Genomic DNA, 25578 nt, shown 5'->3' with positions numbered 1-25578 from the left:
GAAGATTGAAGACAGTGAACATCTCCCTCAATACCACTCACTTTACCTATATCATTACATGTAAAAAAAACTATGACAAACTGACCCCAACTTTTTGAATGTTATTATTTTGGGATGCAACTACACACACTGACCTCAATCGACGTCTGATTCACCTCTGTTACATGATCACTAACCACAACAGATGGATCCTACATAATGACAATTAAACAAATGTTATTATTAGCATAGCAGAATATATTTAAACAAAAAATGTGCTTTTTAAGTTGCCAATTCCCGAATGCATACCAATAAACAACTGAACTCAATCTCATAAAACATATTTTATTAATCTGAAATTAAAATTCTAAATTTGAGCATATTTTAATACTCCAAAAAAAAAAAAGAAATCGAATTGACTTTGCTACATGGTAAAATATTATTTTGTCAAACCAATACATGCTTTTGATTTAGTCACGGATAGTCAAAACAAAGCCAACAAATTGTTACATAGAAGTTAATCCTTACCATGTACTTAGCATCAATAAAAGGGTCGTTGACCGCAACAACCTCGATATCATCTCTAAATGTCACTATTCTCAACACCAACCTTCCAATTCTTCCAAAACCTTCAAGATTCAAGTTAATACAATGAGAGACCGCCATTCATCCCACATAAATAAACAAAATAATATATACTTATCACATAAACAAGACCATTATATTCTCATTTCCGTCTAATAGAAATAACTGTTCAAAAGTAGATAAATCTAGAAACTTAACTAAATTAAAATTGTATACATAAAAATCTTATTTAATCATACCATTGATTCCGACTCGAGTCTTCCCACCAGTGCTTGACTCTACAAAAAAAACCCAAGCAAACAATATTAAAAAAAAAAAAAAACTGGCTGAGGCATTTCATCAAACAGTTGGTGGGCATGTTACAGAAAGCTTCTAAATGATCTTACTTGAAACAGTAGGAGGTGTCTGGGTAGCTGTAGCTAGCTTTAATCGACTGAATAATCGATCCTCAATAGCATAGACCTGGCGTGCAAAGTAGTCGCAAGCATCGTCCAATTAGGGTTTCCTACAATCAGCATGTTCCCAACGATTTATGACATGTAATCAGAAACTAAATCAGAATCGGTAAACAATCTAAAATTGGAGAATAGGGATTACATACCTGGGCTTTGGTGATGCGATTGGGGGTGGGGGCTGAGACGATAAATCATACTTATAGCAATAAACGGTTGATCGGTTGTAAAGGTGATGTGACCTAATGATGTCTTTAATGATTGTTAAGGCTGTAACGGATGGCTTGAATTCTTCTATTGCCGGGATAGGTCTGCTGCCGAGAAAGTGCCGTAGTTGCAGCCGGAGGTGAATAAATAATTAATATTAAGGCTTCTCTTGAGAGAGAAGATAGCAGATGAAGGGACGCCTATATATATTATAATGTAATATATATATATATAAACGCATATATGGTTCTTAAATCCGGTCCGACTGGTCCAACCAGTGAACCAGCAAGATGTCCGGTTTAATGTCCAGTTATGAAAACATTCCATAAAAACCTCAAATTTATTTCATCCACCACCTTGGTTTTTTTTTCATTTTATCTTCACTTTCACACTGTATCGCATCCACCACCACCGTCGAAGCCGCCACCTTCTCACCACCACCACCACCATCTTCACTTTAACATGTACTCTTGTTTAATGTTGAAAAAAACACCCACAAAGGCCCTGGATTATCAACTAACGTTTTAAATAGCCCATGCATAATCAAAGGAAAGACAAATGTTCAAAAATAACAAACTCCAAAAAATATTAGAAACCCCTTTTGACCTCAAACAATTCAAAAGACAAAAGGCTATATGTTAACAGCTTCCAGATTTGAATTGCCCCCCAAGGCTTAACAGGGTGTTGTAATGTGCATTAATCAGCAATCACAAGATAACACGTGTCATCATTCCTGCTCACATGTGGTTTCCATAGACCCTTCTGCTTCCTCTTTGCAATCTCAATCTGTTCTTTTATATGACGAATCTCCTCGTCTGCTTTCTTTTGAGTTGCATCGGCATCCTCTTCTACCTTCAACCGAGCAGCCAGCTCTGCTGCCAATTGCCGTTCAAGACCCAAAGTTGTCTCCATCAGTTTCTGCTCATCAGTTGATGCAAAGGATTTACAATAATTAATTTAGTTACAGTGATGATATGATAACTATACATTCTATTAATATAAACAATTTACACTCAATTAACTTGAGTAAACAAATAGTTATATAACATTAATTAGTAGCAAACTAATCACTGACAACTGATAAAAGAGACCAGTGGAGTCTGCAAACCTAAATAATACCATTTCAAACATTTGCTGAACTTGCCCTTCAAGCAAATGACCTGTCAGCATTGATATTTCGGGTTCGGTTGACTGCTTAAGCTCCTTCGAAGCCTGGAAATTTACAGCTTGCTTCTGACCATGGAAGTAGAAGCTCTTTATTTATTAATATATCATCAATTTGAAAAAAAAAAAACATTATAATAAAAATAATAGATTTCACCTTCCATTCATCAAACATCTCCTTGTTGTAAAATTTTCCAGCATCCTTTCTTGACACCATGTTTACATATGATAAAAGTTTATCTACTTGATCTGATCTTTTAACTTGATCTTCCGTCTTGCTATCAAAAAGGACACAACGATTCTCACACGTGTTTAAGATTTCCTAGAACAATATCAATCATGATCTTTAATTACATCTTAAAATAACCAAAAATATAATCAAATCTACAATAAAGATGACCTTAATTACAAGTAACAACCTTTAACTTTTCAGGGCAGTCATGTAAGAAATCTTCCAAAGTCTCTTGGTCGTCAAGTTGATCCCCACCGGTAAAAACTAATATCATGTAATCATTAAAATGACTTCCAAAAAATAACTGCAGTCGACTTATTGCAGCTTCTTCCTCTTGTGAAAAGCGGCTTCGAATTGGCATAACCACTAGAAAAGCATGAATACCATCCCCAACCGTCTCAGTAAACTCAGTATCAACAGAAGAACCAACAATCCCTGCTTGCATTTTGTCACAAGAAGAAAATTAGTTGCAGATAATAATACTACGTGGTTGGTGTAAATTCAATTTCCTTTTGTAATTTTAGTGTGTTTGTTTACTGTTGCAACTGTTGGGCATCTTGCTTCTTATGATCAAAGTTGCCCACTATTCCTTTTAATATAATGGCCTCTCTAAGAAAGGACAATATATAGTATCCGGTTTAAGGTTAAGCCATAAGCCAAGTCCAGGTGTATCAATGACATTTATAATCCTCCCATCCTTTAGTTTTGTTGAGTTAAACTCGAAAGCAGTTGTTACAGCAGATAAAGCACGCTGAGATTTAAATACATTTGTTCCCTGTAGCACTTTTCCCATTACCTTTCCTTCCAACTAAAACAAGCGTTTGTGGAGAATGGATCTCACAATCACCCTGCAGAATAATATCTGACATATATAAATCACTTTAATAAAACACCATCTGTTTCAATCAGATCAGAACACCATCTGTTTTGAGAGAGGAGTCTAGGAAGGTTGCTAAGCATGAGACATCGTATTTGGAGAATCAGCACGTGTTCATTCCATTTGCTTTCGACACTTTTGGATCCCTAGCTCCCGAGGCGGTTCGCTTCTTGGAGCGGGTGCAGAAGGTGACTCGCAGAGCCCGAGGAACCAAGGATTTATATTTAGTAGAATAGGCTTTGCGATTCAAAAGGGGAAAGCGGCGCAGCTTGTTACTCGCTTACCCATTATCCCGATGTAGTTCGGTTTGTGTTATATATAAAAGGACTAATTAATTAACACAAATACATAGCTCAAAGTAAATACCTGAGAGGCCGGTGAATGTTTTATTTGTGTGCTGTTGAAAAGACGATGATGGAGGTTGGAAAGTTTTGAGTACGAATTACATATATATGATATGAAGCATCCAGTGAAGGCTGACAGTCGCGACTCTTCACTAACCAAATCTTTTTATTATTGTTTACTCCATCTAATAGGAGTTTCTAATTACATTTGATATTTGTGGTATGACATTATTAATTACATGAACGAACTTACACAAAGCTTACTTTCTTTAATTATGTTCAAACATATTCTAATCTGTGTTTTCAATTCAATATTTTGTTTAGGCTTCTTATTGTTTTTTTATTTTTTTTTAAACTATTTGGTGTTATGTGAACATATACCGGACGAAATGGGCTGACCTAACAGAAAGCTGGAACTTGGGCTTAATTTGGCTTGGTAGCTGGAGTAGGAAGGGTATAGCTAAGCTCGGGCTGACGTATAGAAGCCGGGTTGTACCCAGATTATGTATTCACCCGCTTTATCTCTAACAGGCGTGCGGGTCATAATATCCGATGGTTCACCTGCTTCTTTGTCGAGGCTATATAAACAAGTGTTTGGGAGTCGTAAACGTAGCTAACACTCCACAAAATCTTTTGAGCTCTTGTTTTTTTTTATATGAGTTTGTTATAGGTAATCTACGGTTTTGGTTCATCTTGTTGTTGAGTCCAATAGATTGGCTGTATTAAGAGATTCAAATCATCGTGTTGATGATTTGTTGAGTGAGTCTGTATTTCAGAGATTGTTCTTTCGACATTTGTATTGTTGGTCTGATTAATAGGATTGGAGTATTTAACTATCTGATTCCCATTTTGAAATCTTATATTATTATTACTAGGGTATAGACCCGTGTTACACATTGGTGGAAAAATATGTCAACAAACATAATAAATTTAAACAACAAATTCAAGCACACAAAGCTTCTTCAACTTTCGGACAAAAACATTAACTATTTACAATGTCTAGATATTAAAAGTTTAAGGTTACAATAAGTTAGTGTACACTAAATCACAAAAAAAAACATCAACAAAAATGTAAGGCCTCGTTACCGGTGCCTTACTTTTGACGTTGGATTTTTTCATAAACACAGTTCCAAATATCAGAGTTAATAAAAACATTCGCGGAATATTAAAAACATTCAAATCATTTCATTACATAACCATATTTCTTGTCTTAACGATCATTCCAAATCATTTAACATAAAACATTGTCTTTAAAATAACATAACATTTCCTTGAGATGTCAGCTTCTTCAAGTCCATGCCATGTGTCTCCCCTTATGCAAGCTGCCTCAATCTACTCACCTGCGTGCATACTAAAAGTCAGCTACGCTGAGTGAGTTCTAGTTAATCATACGACATACAATCCGTTCACATACTTGCACACGTGCCCGTAGGTGTGTACATTATTCATACTTTATTTTACTTGCATAACTATCCATACTATATAAAGAGCCTTCCGCCCTATAACCTCACATATATTATAAGGGTTTGGTCCCCAACATCACAGATATTATTAGAGTCTGGTCCCTACCATCATAGATATTGTAAGGGTCTGATCCCTATCCTCACAGATATTATAAGGGCCTGGTCCCTATCCTCACAGATATATTAGGGCCTGGTCCCTTTATTTTGTGCTACTGTAACATACATGTCCTTTACATAGTTGCTTTAATAACACGTGCAATATCTGAAGATCGTTCACGTACTGTTTACATACCATACATATATCATTCATACATCATACATACTTCATTCATACATCAATAATACATCATATATATCATTCATATCTTTAGCTACCACCTGACGGCCCATGCAATATCCGAAGATCGTTCATGCACCGTCAAGCAATCATCATATATAATTCATATAAGGCATACACTTACCACTTAAGGTAAGTGTATTAACTATCACATCGAGTATGCACATAGCCCCGAAAACATAACAAGGAAGTGAGGCTAGAAACTCACCTGAACTCGATTACGTTCACCGTTAATTGTTATTCCTTTCCTTAGTTGTGCTGGACTAACTGTATAACAATTACTCGTATCAATTAACTATCACTACACACATTGCGTTTCGAGTCTAGTTATAACCCTCAACGAACAGGGGTCCGGGGGCAGCGCCCCTGGCAGCGGGGTCTATGGGCGGCAGCCCTAGCAGGGTCTAAGGTACAGAGCCCCTGGCTGGGGTCGAGCTGCCAGGTCAGCTTGGAAAATTTTTATTTCCACTAACTGTCTTATCACATTTTCCATTAGAATTTTGGATCATTAATTAATTTGCTAACTTAAAAGTTCAAGGGCTTATTTGTAATTAAATCATTCTATTTCTAAGTCTATGGACCATTCTATCATTTTCTCAAACGTTTAATTCGTTACTTGGTTCTTAACGAACAAGCTTATCTTAGCGAACTGGTTCTTATAACGAATTGAACCCTTTAACGAACTGGTTATTAAACAAATCAGTTCATGTAGCGGATCAGTCCATGTAAGAAATAGGACCTTCTAATTCGTTATCTTCTTTAACGAATGACTATAACGAATCAAGAGTAATTCGTTATCTTTTCCCTTAACAAATTGAACACGAACTGAAGCTAGTTCGTTATGCTTTCTTTAACAAATTACTAGCGAATCACCTCTAGTTCGTTAACTCCCCGCTAACGAACTAGGGTTAGGTCAGAGAATGTCATAACATTCTCTGACATCTCTTAACCTCGTACGCCTTTCCGGCGCCGTCGCCGGAAAACCGCGGATTCGCAGGAAAAAACGAGTTTTGGCTCGTTTTTCACCGTTTTTCGTCCCGTTCGATCCATATCTGAGCTAGGGTGATCCCTAATCTCATCTTAGGTTCGGTTTATACCCGATTTCATTCGGATCTCGTGACTTTAATGGTTTAACGGTGTCGGCTCGTCGTTTCGTGACCATATCTAACGAGTTTAAGGTCATACAACATCATACTATTATTACCTTGGGTCGGGATCAGTTCTTCTCCTATATTTCGGCTAGAGAGAGAATTAGAGAGAGAGAGCTTAAGTGTGTGTTTTTGTGATGTATGGAATATGTGTGAAATGAATTACTAATGGGTATTTATGACTTATATAATTATGGATCATGGGCTTAAGCCCATGGTCTTTTCCTCTTTCTTTCATAACCCAAGTCCATAACCCATATCTATTTAACCCAACACTAACTCGACTCATAATAACTCGTATTTTCATCTATTAACCGAAACTAGAAAAACGGGATGTTACAAGTCTTCCCTCCTTAAAGAGGTTTCAGAACTATTAAATAAAAAAATTGGGATAAAATTTGCTCATCTCTTCTTCAACTTCCCATGTAGCATCTGATCCCTTGCGATGATTCCATATCACTTTCACTAGTGGGATAACTTTATGACGAAGCTGCTTTTCCTTGCGGTCCACTATCTCGATTGGTTGCTCAATGTATTTCAACTGTTCATCTACCTCAATGTCCATTAATGGCACATGAGACGCGTCATTGGCTAGACATTTTCTCAGATGAGAAACATAGAAGGTTGAGTGAATTCCTTCTAGCTCTTCAGGAAATTCCAGCTTGTAAGCCACTTCACCTACACGATCCATAATCTTAAATGGTCCAATGTACCTCGGACTCAACTTTCCTCTCTTCCTAAAGCGAATAATTCCTTTCCAAGGCGAGACCTTGAGCATCACATTGTCACCAACGTTAAACTCAATCGGTCGTCGCCGCTTATCGGCATACGACTTCTGTCGATCTTGAGCAGCCTTCATCCTTGCTTTAATTTGATCAAATTTTGAAGAAGTTTCTTGAACAACTACGCATCTCTTTTTGACCAATCTCTCCCCAACATATCGGAGTTCTACAACGTCTTCCATACAACATCTCGAATGGCGGCATACCAATACTTAAATGGTAGCTGTTGTTATAAGAGAACTCTGCCAGATGCAGATGATCATCCCAACTCCCTCCAAAGTCTAAAACACAAGCACGTAGCATATCCTCAAGGGTTTGGATCATCCTTTCAGATTGTCTATCTGTTTGAGGATGATACGTCGTACTGATGTTCAATCTCGTTCCCATAGCTTCATGGAACTTCTTCCAAAACCTCGAAGTAAACCGAGTATCTCTATCTGATACAATTGATAATGGTACTCCATACTTAGATACAACCTCTTTAATGAACAAGCTTGCTAACGTCTCTGACGAGATAGCCTCTCGTATAGGCAGAAAGTGAGCACTCTTGGTCAAACGGTCCACAATCACCCAGATGGTATCATGATGCTTAGCTGTACGAGGTAGCTTAGTTATGAAATCCATGGTGATGTGATCCCATTTCCATTCAGGTATCTCCAAGGGTTGCATCTTTCCATAAGGCTTCTGATGTTCGGCTTTGACTTGTAAACAAGTTAAGCACTTACTGACATAATCTACTACATCATTCTTCATTCCCGGCCACCAATAATCTCTTTTCAAATCTTGGTACATATTAGTAGCTCCTAGATGAATCGAGTATCTTGACTTATGAGCTTCATCTAAGATTCGACATCTGAGATCTCCATGGCGTGGAATCCATATACGGTCAAACCTAGTCTTTACACCATGAGTGTTTTCCACCAACTCGTCTTGCTGACCGAAAATCCTTTCTTTCTTCACTAGTCCTTCATCTACCAGAACTTGTGACTGCACTTTGATAATTTCTTCAAAAAGACTTGAATTCATAATCATTTGGTATGACTTCACTGTTGCAATAACTTCCTCATTCTTACGGCTTAGCGCTTCTGCGACCACATTAGCGACCACATTAGCTTTACCAGGATAATACTTAATGTCGCAGTCATAATCCTTTATCAATTCCAACCACCTTCTTTGCCTCATGTTCAATTCTTTCTGCTCGAAGAAATACTTTAAACTTTTATGATCTGTGTAAATGGTACACTTAGTACCATACAGATAATGCCTCCATATCTTGAGAGCATGCACTACTGCTGCTAGCTCCAAATCATGCGTCGTATAGGTACTCTCATGGACCTTCAACTGTCTAGACGCATAAGCTATCACCCTTCCTCGTTGCATCAGCACACAACCTAACCCACGATGCGAAGCATCAGTACAAACAACCAAATCCTCTTCACCGTTGGGTAAAGCAAGTATTGGAGCTTGCGTGAGTCTTTTCTTTAACTCCTGAAAAGCCTCTTCTTGAAACTTACCCCAACTGAATACTATTGACTTTCGGGTCATACCGATCAACGGTGCGGCTATCTTGGAGAAACCTTCGATGAATCTCTTATAGTAGCCAGCTAACCCTAAGAAGCTTCGTATATCAGTCGGATTCTGTGGAGTCTTCCAATTCGTTATCGCTTCAATCTTATCTGGGTCCACGGTAATCCCTTCAGGATTGATCATGTGACCTAGGAATTGCACTTCTCGCAACCAGAATGCGCATTTCGAAAACTTAGCAAACAACTTCTATTTCTTCAGAGTCTCCAATACTTCTCTTAGATGCTCGGCATAATCAGACTCGCTTTTTAAATAAATCAATATGTCATCGATGAAGACGATAACTGACTTATCCAACATTGGCCGACACACCCTATTCATCATATCTATAAATGCTGCGGGAGCATTTGTTAGACCGAATGACATCACGAGGAACTCGTAGTGTCCATACCGCGTCCGAAACATTGTTTTAGGGATGTCTGCCTCTTTCACTTTCAATTGATGATAGCCAGATCTGAGATCTATTCGTGAGAACCAACTTAAACCTTGCAGTTGGTCAAACAGATCATCAATCCTTGGCAACGGATATCTATTCTTTACCGTAAGCTTGTTCAACTCATGATAGTCTATGCACATCCTCATACTTCCATCCTTCTTCTTCAAGAACAACACTGGCGCGCCCCAAGGGGATACACTTGGTCTTATGAAACCTTTGTCAAGGAGTTCTTGCAGTTGGGACATCAATTCTTTCATCTCGGATGACGCCAGACGGTAAGGTGCTTTCGCGACGGGCTGGGCTCCTGGTATTAAATCTATCTGGAATTCTATCTCTCGCTCCGGTGGCAACCCCGGAAGTTCCTCAGGAAATACTTCTGGGTAGTCGCACACGATGGGAACATCTTTCATTTCTTTCGTCTTGGCAGTAGCGTTGACAACATACGCCAGGTAGGCACCACACCCTCGCCTTAACAAACCCTCGGCTTTTATCATCGAAATGACATTAAGCCCAAAACTTTCCTTATCACCATAAACCGTCACCGCGCTACCATCCAAGGACTTTAGATTTATTATCCTACTCTTACATACTATCTGAGCTTCGTACTAGGACAACCAATCCATTCCCAAAACTACATCGAACCCTCCTAAGGTCATAACATACAAGGTAACAGGAAACTCATGTCCCTCTAATTCTATCTTACAGTCCTTAACCATTTTCATTATTTTCACCGTGGTGTCACTAGCGGTTTCTACTATGAAGGTTTCTAACACTCGGCAACATTTCAATTTAGCTAGTTTACTAAATTTCGTAGCTACAAAACTTCTACTCGCACTCGAATCAAATAATAATGAAGCAGAAATACAGTTTACTAAGAACGTACCGGTCACAACATCAGGAATCTGTCTAGCTTGTTCCTGGGTTTGCATGTAGGCCCTAGTCCTCGTCCTCGCTTGATCAGCATCTTTCTTTCCACTACCTCCAACATCACCATCGGTGCACTCTCTTGCCATATGGCCTGTCTTGCCACATTTGTAACATGCTGGCTTCGCACTGCACTCATTGGCATAATGCCCTACCTTCCCACACTTGTAACAAGCATTAGACCTCATCCTGCATTCCCCACCGTGAGCCTTTATAGACTAGTTACAAACTTCAGAACTTCTACTCCACTTACACTCCCCACCATGCATTTTTCCGCAGGTCTTACACGACTTCTTCTCCCAAACTCTTGGTTGCTTGTTCTTGGGGTTACACAACTGAGTACCAGGTCGTTTCACAGGAGCGACCCACTTCTTCTCTTTCTTCTCTTCCATAACCACCTCATCCGTCGACAAGACCTCATAGACCATTTCTGCGAGCCCTACAACAGAATCAAAAGTGCCTGGTCTACCAGCCTTGACCAAGACGCTAATATTCTGCGGCAGCCCTCTAAGGTAACACTTGATCTTCTTGGCCTCAGTGTTCACCAAGTCCGGCACCAACCTTGACATGCGGTTGAATTCAGTGGTGTATTCATGGTGTGTCATCTTACCCGCCTTCAGACTCAAGAACTTCATTTCAACCCTTTCTACCTCTGCATCAGCATAAAACCTCTTCATCACTAATTCCTTCAGATCATCCCACCTCATAGCTTTGATCTCCTTCCGACTCTTCCTCTGTTCCACCGACTCCCACCAGTACATTGTCTCCTCACGAACGATTGGGTAGCATACCCTACAGCTTAATCGGGACGGAATTCGCTAATTCGGATAATTTTATCCATGGCGGTTATCCATTGAAGAGTAGCGATTGCGTCTCCCAAGCCAGTTAGCTTTGGTGGATCACAACCTTTGAAAGACTTATAGTTGCATCCACCTCAGCCCCTTTTCCTATCATCAACCTTCACCGATTTAACCATGCTTAATTCTTCCATCTCCCATTCATCATCCTTCTTACCATCTCCTTCCGCCCTTTCAGCGGTTCCTTCACGGGCCCCAGCAGAATTTTCAGGGTTCATGTTTTTCACAGCAGCTGCTACGGCTTGAGCGATGGCAGTTTGAATCGCCGGGTCCAGTTGAACTCCCATGTTGTTACTTGGATTTCGACCAGCTGCACTTCCTTCGCCTTCATTGTTGGTGGCTGCCTCTACCGACGGTTCTCGGACGACGCGTGGTCTACCACGACGTCCCGAACATCCTCCTCTTCTAGCAGCTTTCTTAGCTCTAGCCATTCGTATTCTATAAGGAAACACAAACGTCATCACTTAAGGAACCATTTAGCACAAGGATAGTAAGGCTAACATGTAATAATAGTGGCCAGCTGTGATTAGCTGCTCACGTTACTTTCCGTGTCCTATACATTTCCTCTAATGAGTCTATTTGTGCTAGTTCTATTTCTAACAGTTAGACAATCAAACGGTTCATATCATCATATGCTCATATCCCTAGCAATTAAGATAGCATTCTTACATCCTTTATTTAGCAATCATGCAAACATTCATTCATTATTCTACTTTACATGTGAATCTAATCACGTACTTTACCTTCACTTATCTTGTTTGAGTGACACATGGCATTCTCGTACTGGTATCTTCTTTCTTTTCTTACTTTTATTCCATTCTCTGTTCGAGTCTAAGCATGTAGGATGCTTAAATCTCTCGAACTTTGCTCTGATACCAACTTGTAAGGCCCCGTTACCGATGCCTTACTTTTGACGTTGGATTTATTCATAAACACAGTTCCAAATATTAGAGTTAATAAAAACATTCGCGGAATATTAAAAACATTCAAACCATTTCATTACATAACCATATTTATTGTCCTAACGATCATTCCAAATCATTTAACATAAAACATTGTCTTTAAAATAACATAACATTTCCTTGAGATGCCAGCTTCTTCAAGTCCATGCCATGTGTCTCCCCTAATGCAAGCTACCTAAATCTACTCACCTGCGTGCATACTAAAAGTCAGCTACGCTGAGTGAGTTCTAGTTAATCATACGACATCCAATCCGTTCACATACTTGCACACGTGCCCGTAGGTGTGTACATTATTCACACTTTATTTTACTTGCATAAATATCCATAATATAAAAAGAGTCTTCCGCCCTATAACCTCACAGATATTATAAGGATCTGGTCCCAACATCAAAGATATTATTAGGGTCTGGTCCCTACCATCACAGATATTGTAAGGGTCTAGTCCCTATCCTCACAGATATTATAAGGGCATGGTCCTTATCCTCACATATATTATTAGGGTCTGGTCCCTTTATTTTGTGCTACTGTAACATACCTATCCTTTACATACTTGCTTTAATAACATGTGCAATATCCGAATATCGTTCACCAATGTTTACATACCATACACATATCATTCATAAATCATGCATACTTCATTCATACATCAATCATACATCATATATATCATTCATATCTTTAGCTACCACCTGACGGCCCATGCAATATCCGAAGATCGTTCATGCACCGTCAAGCAATCATCATATATAATTCATATAAGGCATACACTTACCACTTAAGGTAAGTGTACTAACTATCACATCGAGTATGCACATAGCCCCGAAAACATAACAAGGAAGTGAGGCTAGAAACTCACCTGAACTCGATTACGTTCATCGTTAATTGTTATTCCTTTCCTTAGTTGTGCTGGACTAACTGTATAACAATTACTCGTATCAATTAACTATCACTACACACATCACGTTTCTAGTCTAGTTATAACCCTCAGCGAACGGGGGTCCGGTGGGCAACGCCCCTGGCAGGGGGTCTAGAGGCGGCAGCCCCTAGCAGGGTCCAAGGGGCAGAGCCCCTAGCTGGGGTCGAGCTGCCAGGTCAGCTTGGAAAAGTTTTATTTCCATTAACTGTCTTATCACATTTTCCATTACAATTTTGGATCATTAATTAATTTGCTAAATTAAAAGTTCAAGGGCTTATTTGTAATTAAATCATTCTTTTTCTAAGTCCAGGGACCATTCTGTCATTTTGTCAAACTTTTAATTCCTTACTTGGTTCTTAACGAACTGGCTTATCTTAGCGAACTGGTTCTTATAACGAATTGAACCCTTTAACGAACTGGTTATTAAACGAATCAGTTCATGTAGCGAATCAGTCCATGTAACGAATTGGGCCTTCTAATTCATTATCTTCTTTAACGAATGACTATAACGAATCAATAGTAATTCGTTATCTTTTCCCTAAATGAATTGAACACGAACTGAAGCTAGTTCGTTATGCTTTCTTTAACAAAGTACTAGCGAATCACCTCTAGTTCGTTAACTCATCGCTAACGAACTAGGGTTAGGTCAGAGAATGTCATAACATTCTCTGACATCCCTTAACCTCGTACCACTTTCCGGCGCCGTCACCGGAAAACCGCGGGTTCACCGGAAAAATGAGTTTTGGCTCGTTTTTCACCTTTTTTCGTCCCGTTCAATCAAGATCTGAGCTAGGGTGATCCCTAAGCTCATCTTAGGTTCGGTTTATACCCGATTCCATCCGGATCTCGTGACTTTAACGGTTTAATGGTGTCGGCTCGTCGTTTCGTGACCATATCTAACGAGTTTAAGCTCATACAACATCATACTATTATTACCTTGGGTCGAGATCGGTTCTTCTCCTATATTTCGGTTAGAGAGAGAATTAGAGAGAGAGAGAGCTTAAGTGTGTGTTTTTGTGGTGTATGGAATATGTGTGAAATGAATAACTAATGGGTATTTATGACTTATATAATTATGGATCATGTGTAACATCCCGAAATTTCTAAAAATAATATTTAATATTTAATATATTATTTATTTATGATGGAAAAGTTTACTTGACTTAGTAGAGAATTAATAAAATAATAAGGATGAAAGGATAAGTAGGCTAATTAGATGGAGTTAATTATGGACCAAAAAGGAAAGATGGGCCTTAGGTCCATGAGCTTAAAGGAGTATAAATACCCCTTAAAACCCTAATCCTTTCCATTTTCATATATCTCTACACCATAGCCTCCACCATCAAAACACACACTTAACTCAATTCCCGTTTTTGAAAAAACCACCCACAATGACACAAAGATTCCTGGAGATCTAGCCGTCGGATCGGTCCCAAATTTTAACTGAGAGTTCACGATATATAAATGAAGATTCCCACCGATTAGATCTTCGATCAGAAAAACCGTAGCAGCTCAAAATGAGGATTTCCGGCCACTGTTTCACTATTCCGGTGACTGTAGCGGCGGTTTCCGGCGAATTTGAGCTGATGGGTTTGTAGATCGGGACGAGACGGTTCCGTGGCCGCTTGAATCACTCAAATCGGAGTTCGTTTGATATGGTTTTGAGCATCTCGAGTGATTTCAAACAAAAACCTCAAAGGTACATTTTTGTTAAAAAGGTTTACTTTTCATGAACGGATTTACATGAAAATTGGTAGGATGATAGATCGGGTCTAGACAAATCGTAAAGTTGCAAACTTGAAGATTAAAATGGACTTAACGAACTCATGACTATGTACGGCTCGCTTAAAATAAACCTTAGATCTAGTATTGAACGTTTTTAGCTTAAAGGTCCCAACTTTATACCTTTCCGGGCCGAGTTTTACCCGAAATCGATCATGGGAATGTTCACGGGGTTGGTGAAAATCATATCAAGGGGTTACACATTAAAACGAAGATGATTATGGGGGTTGAGAAAGGACCCGTAGCTGCTTGCTGTAACTTCGCTTTAATATCCAAGTTCACGAGTTGTTAAGTTCGCCTCATCTAAGTTCGCTGATCAAGTTCGCCTGCTGCAACTTCGCCATATATAAGTTCGCTCAATATATAAGTTCTCTTATGTATAAGTTCGCTTATGTATAAGTTCGCTCAATATATAAGTTCGCTTAAAGTCTAAGTTCGCTTATGTATAAGTTCGCTTATGTATAAGTTCGCTTATATACAAGTTCGCTTATATCTAGGTTCGCTTATATCTAGGTTCGCTTATATATCTAAGTTCGCTTATATTGAGACCCGGATACCTGGCGACTTGTAAATGTATACATATACGTGTATACACTTGATAGCATGCATCGTAAAGACCTAAGGAGATAAAATACATGAATGTTAAAATAAAGGGAAAACCATAAAATGCTAAGTAAGCTAATACTAGACCTCTAGAGTAGATCAGACGAGTATTTGATACGTGTAACTATTATACAGTTAGCAGAGCTCAGTTAAAGAAGGGATTAACTATAAGCGGAGAAAGAGACAGGATCCAGGTGAGTTTCTAGCCCCATTCCTTGTTATGTTTTCGGGGTTGTGTGCATACTCGATGTGTTCTTAATACACTCATCCTAAGTGATAAGTGTATGCCATAAGTGATATATGTTATAGATATGAATGATTGATTTTCGGTACGCGAACGATCTTCGGATATTGCGCGTACTGTCAGGTTATAAATAAAGGTATGAATATTATATATGAAAGATGTATGAACATTACAAATGAACACTTGTCGGGGCGTGAACGATCTCTGGATATTGCACGTATCGACAAGGGGTATGACTGTTAAGTGAAAATTATGTGAAGAACGCCTAGAGTGTTCTTATGCTACAATGTAATTATAGTATATGTGAAGTATGTGTGTACAGGTACAGAAATGGTATTTGAGTTCTACGTCCGACATATTAAGTTAGGATGGCGAATCCCTCTAACTTCTGTTGGATCTAGACTTGGCAGGGGATGGCGTAGTTAAGGACTGCGGGCCTTATACGTGATGTAGATGATAGATGTAAACGTAGATAGGGACGGTGGGCCTTATACGTGTTATAGGAGATAGACGCCAACGTAGATAAGGACTGCGGACCTTATACGTATTATAGATAGGCGTCAGCAAAGGAAAGGACTGTGGACCTTATACGTGCTATATTTGTGTTGCGGTAGCATAGGGGAAGACTGCGGATTTCGTACGTGCTATGGTTATAGGTGATAGACGCCAACGTAGATAAGGACTGCGGACCTTATACGTATTATAGATAGGCGTCAGCACAGGAAAGGACTGTGTACCTTATACGTGCTATACTTGTGTTCTGGTAGCATAGGGGAAGACTGCGGACTTCGCACGTGCTATGGGTTAGGTTGAAACATAGGGAAGGACTGAGGACCTTGTACGAGTTGTCAATATAGGATGGTACAGGGAAGGACTGCGGACCTTGCACGTACCATAACTGGTGAACATAGGTAAGGACTGGGGACTTTTTACGTGTTCACGATCTTGAGTACAGGTATAGACGCCGGACTATGAACGTACTCTCGGTAGACTGAGGTTAGTGATTGTAGATATGTATGTATGTATGGTAGTAGGGTAACGGATTAAGTATGGATATGTATCTTCGGATATGTATGTTTTTGTATGTATGGTATGGCGTCCGATTAACTAGAACTCACTCAACATAGCTGACTTTTAGTATGCACGCAGGTGAGTAGAATGAGACAGCTAGCTTGAGCGGGCACGTGGTGGGCGAATAGGAGTCTGGCATCTGAAGACTCAAGATGTTTTAATGTTAATTGACGTTTATTTTGAAAGACAAGAATGTTTAATTAAGGCAAGTTTTGGATTGCTGTAATGTTTTATGAAAGTTTTTATATTCCGTGAAAGTTTTAATTAACTCTGATTTGTAAGAACTGTGTTTATGAGTAAATCCGACGCTAAAGTAGGGCTACCGGGTTCGGGGCTTAAATCATGGGCTTAAGCCCATGGTCTTTTCCTCTTTCTTTCATAACCCAAGTCCATAACTCATATCCATTTAACCCAACACTAACCAGAACTAGAAAAACGGGATGTTACAAAAAAGATCTAAACATGTTCTTTCATACTAAACCACCATCAACTTCTTCAAATATTTTAACAAAAGAAACTCATTTTGCTTCACCACCTGAAAAGTTTAAAAAAAATATTATCCAAATTAAATATATCATTAAAATAATAACATGTATAATAATGAAAGCCCGTGTTACAAGCGGATGGAAGTTATAATAAAAGTAAAAAAAAATATAACATGTAATTACGTAAATTGAGTTATATTATATAATGACTTTTATTTATGACTTTTATAATAATATTTTGATATATTTATACACTATTAATTATAAACTATAATTTGCAAACCAAACCTTGATATATTTATACACTATTGTTTGAGACGAAGATTCAAACAATAATGTAAAATTTCAATATCTTTCAACGGTTAGTAACATGTGTATCATACGCGTGAAAATTGTATATAAATATATATAGCGACAATGATAATAATAAAAACAATAATAATAATGATGAATTGATAGTGTAATATTTATAAGAACAAATAATTTACATTCATTATAAGGTATTATATTGTTGTTTTTATTAAAGTAAAATAACATACAACAACAAATAACGTAAAATGCCAACTTAAGGCATCTTTCTAACTTAATCCATGAAGCCAAAAAGATATATATCAATAAAAACTATATCATAATATATGAAGTCATAAAGTCTTGTATATTAAACAATAATCGAAATAGAAGAAATGTGTTGTAATTTTTTATACTTACAAAGAATAAAACTAAAATCACTAAAAAATCAATTCAATGTATTGATAATAGAGTAATAAAGGTACAAATACAATTCACAAACTTATAAACAAATCATAAATCTCTGTGTACATCCTTGGAATGAATGAATAAATTTTATGATAAAAATTATATAGAAATAATCATCATATTATCATTTTACTACTATTATGCTCATAACTATGCATAAAATAAGGATCCGATAGTTTTATTTTAAGCAACATTTTTGACATAATTAAAATATTTTAATATAATCTTGAATTATTCAGAAAACATTAACCTAGAAAGTATTTTAAGATTTAAAAACTTTTAATGCGATTTTTATTTTAAACATCCATTTTGACATAATTAAAAGGTCTTCATCTTACAACTACTATACCAAAAATTATGCATAAATTAATAAACAAATTGTTTTATTTTAAGTAATAGTTTTGAAATAATTATCATATTATTACAATATAATATTTAATTCTTTATCAATTAGAATCGTGTAACCATTAATTGGTATTTTAATGGAATTTAAAAAAAATCTTGATAGTATTTCGATATTGGAATATTTTTAATGACGGATTTTTAACTTCAAATAACATTATGTAACCATTAATTTGTATTATAATGGATATTTAACCTTAAATTGGAAAGTAATTTAGGTTAATGTATATATTATAAATTTAGTAAAATGCAAATGTCATATTTATATAAAAAAGAATAATTTTACATAAATTATGAGACATTAAATTGTTATGTGAATTCAAATACAAAAACACACAAACACTAACAAAGATAAATAAAAAGTTAAAACATTTTTATAACTTATAACATGAGAAAAAAAACACATATTAATTAAAAATTATGCATCTAATTAAGTCAACATCCAAAAATTGCAATCTATAAGGAATAATTTAACATACATGAAGTCCGAGACCTGAAAAAATACAAAACATATTAGTATAAATAGGAGGTAATAATAGTATTTTGGTGTTTTTATCATAAAATCGGTTGCTAAATAAGTATATGTGTGTGTGTGTGTGTGTTAAAAGGAAAATCAAACCCGAGCTGACCCATTAAAAATATGTATTAACTCTAAAAAGTTTTGAAATATAATTTGTTGTTATGGAAATGTCAAATCCGTTTTAAACTAATGTATTGACTGCTTAACAAAAATAGTTTGTAAAAACAATCAAGAATTTAATTTGTTCTTATTTGAAATTCAAAATTTTGACCACGAATTAGAATATAGTAAAATTGCTTAAACAAAATACAACAAAATAATATATACACAATATAAATATAAATGTGAATGAATAACTTAAATGTGGACATTTTGGAAACAAATTATTGTAATTTTAAATGATTCAAACATTTAACAAAAATAAGTTTATAAACGCAATCAAGACTTTAATTTGATCTAACTTGAAATTCCAAAGTTTAACCAAAATTATATATTTAATATTTAAGTAATAAAAGTAATATTAACATTCAGTAATATAATAGCAACAACAATTTACAACAGAACCTTCATCATCAATGTCTTGTGAAAAATAATTTTATGTACATGTATCACCATCAAATATTGTTTTCTTTAAATTACCATAAGATGGAACATGAATTAATGGTTTTAATATATTGTTATTACTTAAATACTAATATATAAGAATGGTCAAACTTTCGAATTTCATCGTTGACAAGTTGTAAATAAATTAAAAGTTGGGAAACAAAAAAATATCCTACTATACTATTAAAACAAATGAGATTGCCTCTAGATGACCCTTCTCTATTGGTCAATCTCATTTGTTTCCAAATATATCTTACATTTCTCTAATTTTCTTAACAATTAAATAAATTAAAAAGAAACTAAATTACTAATATTTAATGTAAACATTTAACCTTAAGTTTCAAAACCCGGTTTTCAATATTCAATTGTTTCTTTACATTTGTTTTAATAGTATTGTAGGTTTCTTGAAGTTTCTTCACAATTAAATAATTTAAAAATAAAATCATAAAATAAATTTCAATATTAACCGTTTCATGGCATTCAAACCGTAATTCCTCTCCCCTCTGAATATTTCAAACCCTTTCTCCCATTCAATTGAATGGTTCTCTCAACCGATTTCAGAGCTTCTTCAACAAATCACCATCGTTCATCATCGATCGGGCGATTCCACCATGTATGTCAAAAGATTTCTGGATTCTATCCTTCTATTCTAACATTAGTCACTCAGTTTTAACAAACCCTAATGTTGAATCACAAATTTCGTTTTCGATTTAGACTAAATCAGACATGCGACCAAATTCATCATCGAAAATTCGAGTTATGTAATTGATTTCGCGAACCTTTGATTATATGATGTAATTCTATATATGTAAAGCTTAAATAGAAATCTACAGGTCGTACTTCAGTTTTGACCCAACAAAGATATGATTTTTTTAGCATATTGATTGTTTGGTAAAAGCCAACAAAGTGTCACATTATACAAAGATTCTATTATTCATATCAGATTCAGATCATAGTACAAAGTTTTGGGTAAAATGTCGAGTTTTGTGTACATTTGAAATTAAATTTCACGCATAATTAAATGATTAAAATGTCCAGTTTGGTATTGTTTTAGGTAAAGGGGGCTATTAAAATTAGTTAATTCAAAACTCTTATAGGTTTTAAAATCAAGAACTTACAAAGTAATGATGAGACGAGTTCAAGCAAACAGAGATGATAAAAGGAGGTCGATGATGAAAAGGGTAATTAGGTCATATTGAAATTATGGAAATACGAATAAATTGTCTTGATTTTGAGTTTTCAGTCAAATTATATCTTTCAATAATACCAAGAATTTTCCTCCCAAGCTCCAAGAGGCTTCAAAAATATTTTGATGCGAAAGGTATGTATATTCATCAAATGCATAGACTTCAAATTTATTTATTGGTCAAGTTTTGAATTTGTTATGCAAAATTTGAAACACAAATATGGAGACTAATAATTTTGTAAATTGAATTCTGAAATATGCTATCCAAATATGCAGACTTCCAGTTATATTAACTTTCAGTTCGATAAATACTGTAAGAAACGAAGAGTGAATGCATGGTTGGAGAATTTTTAGATTCTATTGTCTATTGAAGTAGTTGTTCCAACCCTTTATAATTTGTGTTAACTTTTATTTGTGATAAACTTAATTTATTAGTATAAGGTATGTTTGGGTTTAGTAACAGGCCAAATGCTTATTTGGTATTTTGATGATCTGATACTTGAATCTTATTTGATTTGCAATTGAATATTCCAACCAAACATTTTGCAATATATCATTAAAAACAATGAATAAATATAACTCAATGAAAAAAAGAATTTTAATTATGCGGGTCGGATCCACCAGGTGCCATGTTTAAACGAGACGCCTAAAAATGTTTTTGGTAAAATTATATACGTGTAAAGAGGGTCATTATAAAAGTGGTCTATTTGTTTCCAGTGTTGACTTTTCATTTAACTAGCCAACATTTGATCTGCACCCTTATGTGTGTTTCATATTTGTTTCTCCTCTTTTAGTTTAATTGTCACTTGTAAGTGTCCTCATGCAAGTTGTGGTGACAAGTTGGAGAGTAAATAAAAGTTAAAACCCCCATAGTACACATTGATGCTGATGGTTTGTACAGTTATGTTAAGTTGGGGCCTATTTTGAAAGTGGTAAGATGCATGAAGGGTATATAATGGGTACTTAGATAGTTGGTTAACTAATGTAATATTGAATTATTGATTCACGGGAGTTATATACTTATTTATGGGCAATGGTATATTCTAGGCCTTTTTACTTATGTTTTGTTTCTTCTTTTGGAATCTATTGTATAGAGAATTGCAAATGCCACTGAGGTACTTAAACTATTTAGAAAACGTAGAAGATTTATAATTTGAAGGTCACAAGGTGATTTAACACATGTTCAGTCGGATTTGGTAGCAGGTCCGAGCGGGCTGATTTAAAATAGGTTCCATTCGGCTTGGGTCAAAATGGGTTATGCTTAAAATAAGAGTAAATTGAAATGAGTTCCAATCAATATATATACGGGTTAAAACAAGTTATTTTCAAAATAACACTTTCCTTTAAACGGGTCGATTTTGAATTGCTTTCGGGTTGCAACCCATAAGACCGTTTCCTTTTTGTCTAAATCTTTTACATTAACAAATTTGATTTGTTACACATAGAGTATCTAGAATAGTTGCGGGAGAATCTCACTTTGTAGAAACAAAATATTGTTGTGGCCTCTGCTCTACTTTCTCTAAGGTGACCATTGAAATGAAGCTAAAGGACATTATTATACTCCGTGTTTGTGTGTGTGTAGTTTAAATGTTAAAATTATGATTGTATCATCACTATGAATCTTGCATACACATAATCAGGTTAGATGCAAACTTGTCCAACATGGAATTCGAGTATGTCATTATGACATTATTAAACTAACGTACACTGTCATTTGTTAAACTAACTTTTATAAATTAAAAGTAATTGTATTATGTACATCTGTTTTTTGTTACAAGTTTCTAATTTTAGTCTTTTTATTAAAAACTAAAATTTGGGTTATGAGAATCCAAATTTAAAGCTAATTTTGGGTTTTCAAAAGTAATTAGGATTAATTTTCCAAATTGCATGTGTATGTAAGTTTGGATCTGTATTTGGAATTGCATTTGGAATTGCAGGTGTTAGTTTTTGATCTTAACAAAATTTGCAGGTGTTTATAAGTCTTAAGGGTGGTATTTATGACAACTCAAAATTTCCAAGATATTACTTGTTGTTTCAAGTTAATTAACATTCTAATTCATTTTGAGGTAATTTGTTGTTCATGCTTGAAGATAAATATAGGTTTATGGGTTTAATTGAATTTTTCATCTCATCATGTAACTTACTTCTTTCTTATTACACAATGAACCACTTATTGTATGTATATGTTCATCTGTAAAAGTTATTATTATAGTATCAAAATGTTTGTTTTTCATATCACTTTATTTTGCATCTCACATAGACTAATGTTATGTAGTATGTCTTTGTATTTCAGTTTTTGTTAAAGATAAGAGACTTTTTGGATGTCTAAAGCATTTTGTGGTTTATAAACTATGACTTCCTTTATTATATGAAGATGGAGGAGATGATGAATGTGTTTTTTGATGTGTTAAGTTTGATTGTTGATTCAAGTATTATAGATGTTTGCAGATGTAATTTGATTTTCAAGTTGGATGGTTTTTTTACAAACATGTACGTTTAAATGGTATTTTGAATATTTTGGTATAGTTTATGCTTATTATATGGAACCGCAAATCATTGTTATTTTTTGTGTTTATTATTCGTATTAGTATATAATTTCGTTGTAAATAAAAATTTAATAATATATTTTTTTAAAATTTTTGACAAAAATTTTGTTATTAATAACTTATAATTTAGAAAACTCATTATTTTCTAATTGTTAACTGATTAACTTAAGATATTACAAAGTTTTTAAATATATAATCATATACGTTTACCTAAAAAATTTATTTAATTCCACTCGTGTATTACACGGGTTAGTAACCTAGTATATCATACAAAAGTTAAATTAGTTGTAGAGAAAATGTGAAGATATAGATGATTTGAGCACTTTGAAGAATGCATGGCTAAAATGTCGCTTATATAGTAATTAAATATTATAAGGTTATTTTTTATTAACTTTCGTTTAAATAAAAATGGATATAAATGTTAATTAATTTTAAGATCAATTTTATTTTGAGTTTAAATTAAGGAATAATTAAATGGATTATCATGGAAAATATTTTGTGTTTAAATCTATGTTTGAAATCGTATTTTGATATAACTTTTACAAACATTAACAAAATATAAACATATTAAATAATTAGAAATATACAAAGATTATATGAAATAAAAACACCAGCATGAAGATATTGATTTTAAGTTATAAATTTGTAAGTAAATTCTGAATATAATTGAAATATTAAATGTTATTAAAGTTATTAAACATTGTCTAAGACTTTTTACATATCTATACTATATAATAAATAAAAGTTTTCTCATGTCACATGTCATTCTCTTATGCATTTTTATTCTTTCTTCCTGCCTCTCTCTCCTATTAATTACACATACTTTTTAAAGTTCTTTTTATATATTTTTTGTTTAATGATTTCTCTAATTGCTTTTACAAAATGTATTTTATATTTTTTTAAAATGTTAGGTTTATTTTTAAAACATTTTTATAAACAGGATCTTTAATTGAACCCGACACGTTTTCTTTTCACCTGTAACCGTAATATCTTTCTTTCTATCCAAATTTTGTCGATCAAAACCTTATCGATTCTCCTTTACCGTACATTCTTCAACTAAACGGATGTTTTCTTATACTAATGGTTGGTTCGTATCGATTGTACCGTTTATGTTCTCATAATACTATTTAGTCGCTACCATATTTTTAGTGTATTATCTAACTTTGTATCGAAAGAAGTATTTAAAGATTTATGATTTATGTTTAAGTTTGTGAATAGTAGTTATAATTTAACTTTGTACTTAATGTATTATTCAACTTTATTTATCAAAAGTTATCACATTCAAAATTTAAGTTATCCAACCCGTGTAAAACACGGGTACATAACCTAGTATAATTATAATTAAAATAATGTAGTAACAAAAGTTATATATTGTTGAATAAATTATGTAAATTAATATTATTATTTACAAAAAAATATTCATCGTGTCATGGATTTTAATTTGAATGGAATATTATATTTCAATTTTGGCAAATACTTTGGGTTTGAAAATTTTTTATAACTAAATTTTTAGTGCAATAATGTATGGTATAATTAGAGAATTTAAAGATAAAAAATCAAACATATTACATGGTAAAATCTTTTGTGACATATTTATAGGTTTCATCCACATATATACTCTAAAGATTAAATATGAAAGTTGTAATAATATTAATTAAAATTGTGTAATAAAAAATAATATACTAATGTGTTGATTTAGTTAAATCGTTTGAAATTATGATTATTAAAATGAAACTCTACAAGTTATGAATTCATATTATTTTGAGAATCAGAATTTGATATTCGGTTAGATATATATATATATATATATATATATATATATATATATATATTTTTTCACATCTAGGAATAAATATATTAATGAATTTAGTTGAAAGTGACATTTAAATCATAATAACTTGAAATATTTAGAAATGGTTATTAAAAATAATTTTTTTTATTTAAGGCATGAATATTGAAAAATTACAAAATGGTCAATTATATATTAAAATTCGGTTTTTTAAAAACTGGTGAAAGTCAAACTATATAACATATTTTTGTAAACTTTATATAAATGGTGAGAATCTGAATTTGAATGGTTAAAATTGGTTTCTAAAATGTCATATTAAATGTGTATTATTTTAAAATGTAA

At 34.5% G+C, this 25578-nt stretch overlaps 1 long non-coding RNA gene and 1 pseudogene across 1 annotated transcript; both read right to left on the bottom strand.

Moving 5' to 3' along the window:
• Nucleotides 1-523: 523 nt before the first annotated feature.
• LOC143597821 (uncharacterized) lies at nt 524-984 on the bottom strand. Its single transcript, XR_013147001.1, has 3 exons — nt 951-984; nt 804-842; nt 524-608 (listed from the first exon to the last, which is right to left on the bottom strand). It is a non-coding gene; the product is annotated as an uncharacterized LOC143597821 (long non-coding RNA).
• A 935-nt stretch (nt 985-1919) lies between these two features.
• On the bottom strand, nt 1920-11802 carry LOC143597772 (immune-associated nucleotide-binding protein 9-like; annotated as a pseudogene).
• Between the last annotated feature and the right edge of the window lie 13776 nt (nt 11803-25578).

This window comes from Bidens hawaiensis, unplaced genomic scaffold (assembly GCF_021521415.1).
Source record: "Bidens hawaiensis isolate Kalapana, Puna unplaced genomic scaffold, B.hawaiensis_p1.1 tig00001832_1, whole genome shotgun sequence".
NCBI classification, from domain to species: Eukaryota; Viridiplantae; Streptophyta; class Magnoliopsida; order Asterales; family Asteraceae; genus Bidens; species Bidens hawaiensis.
The sequence above is the reverse complement of the archived record's forward strand: the minus strand, read 5'-3'. Positions and strand labels throughout refer to the sequence as shown.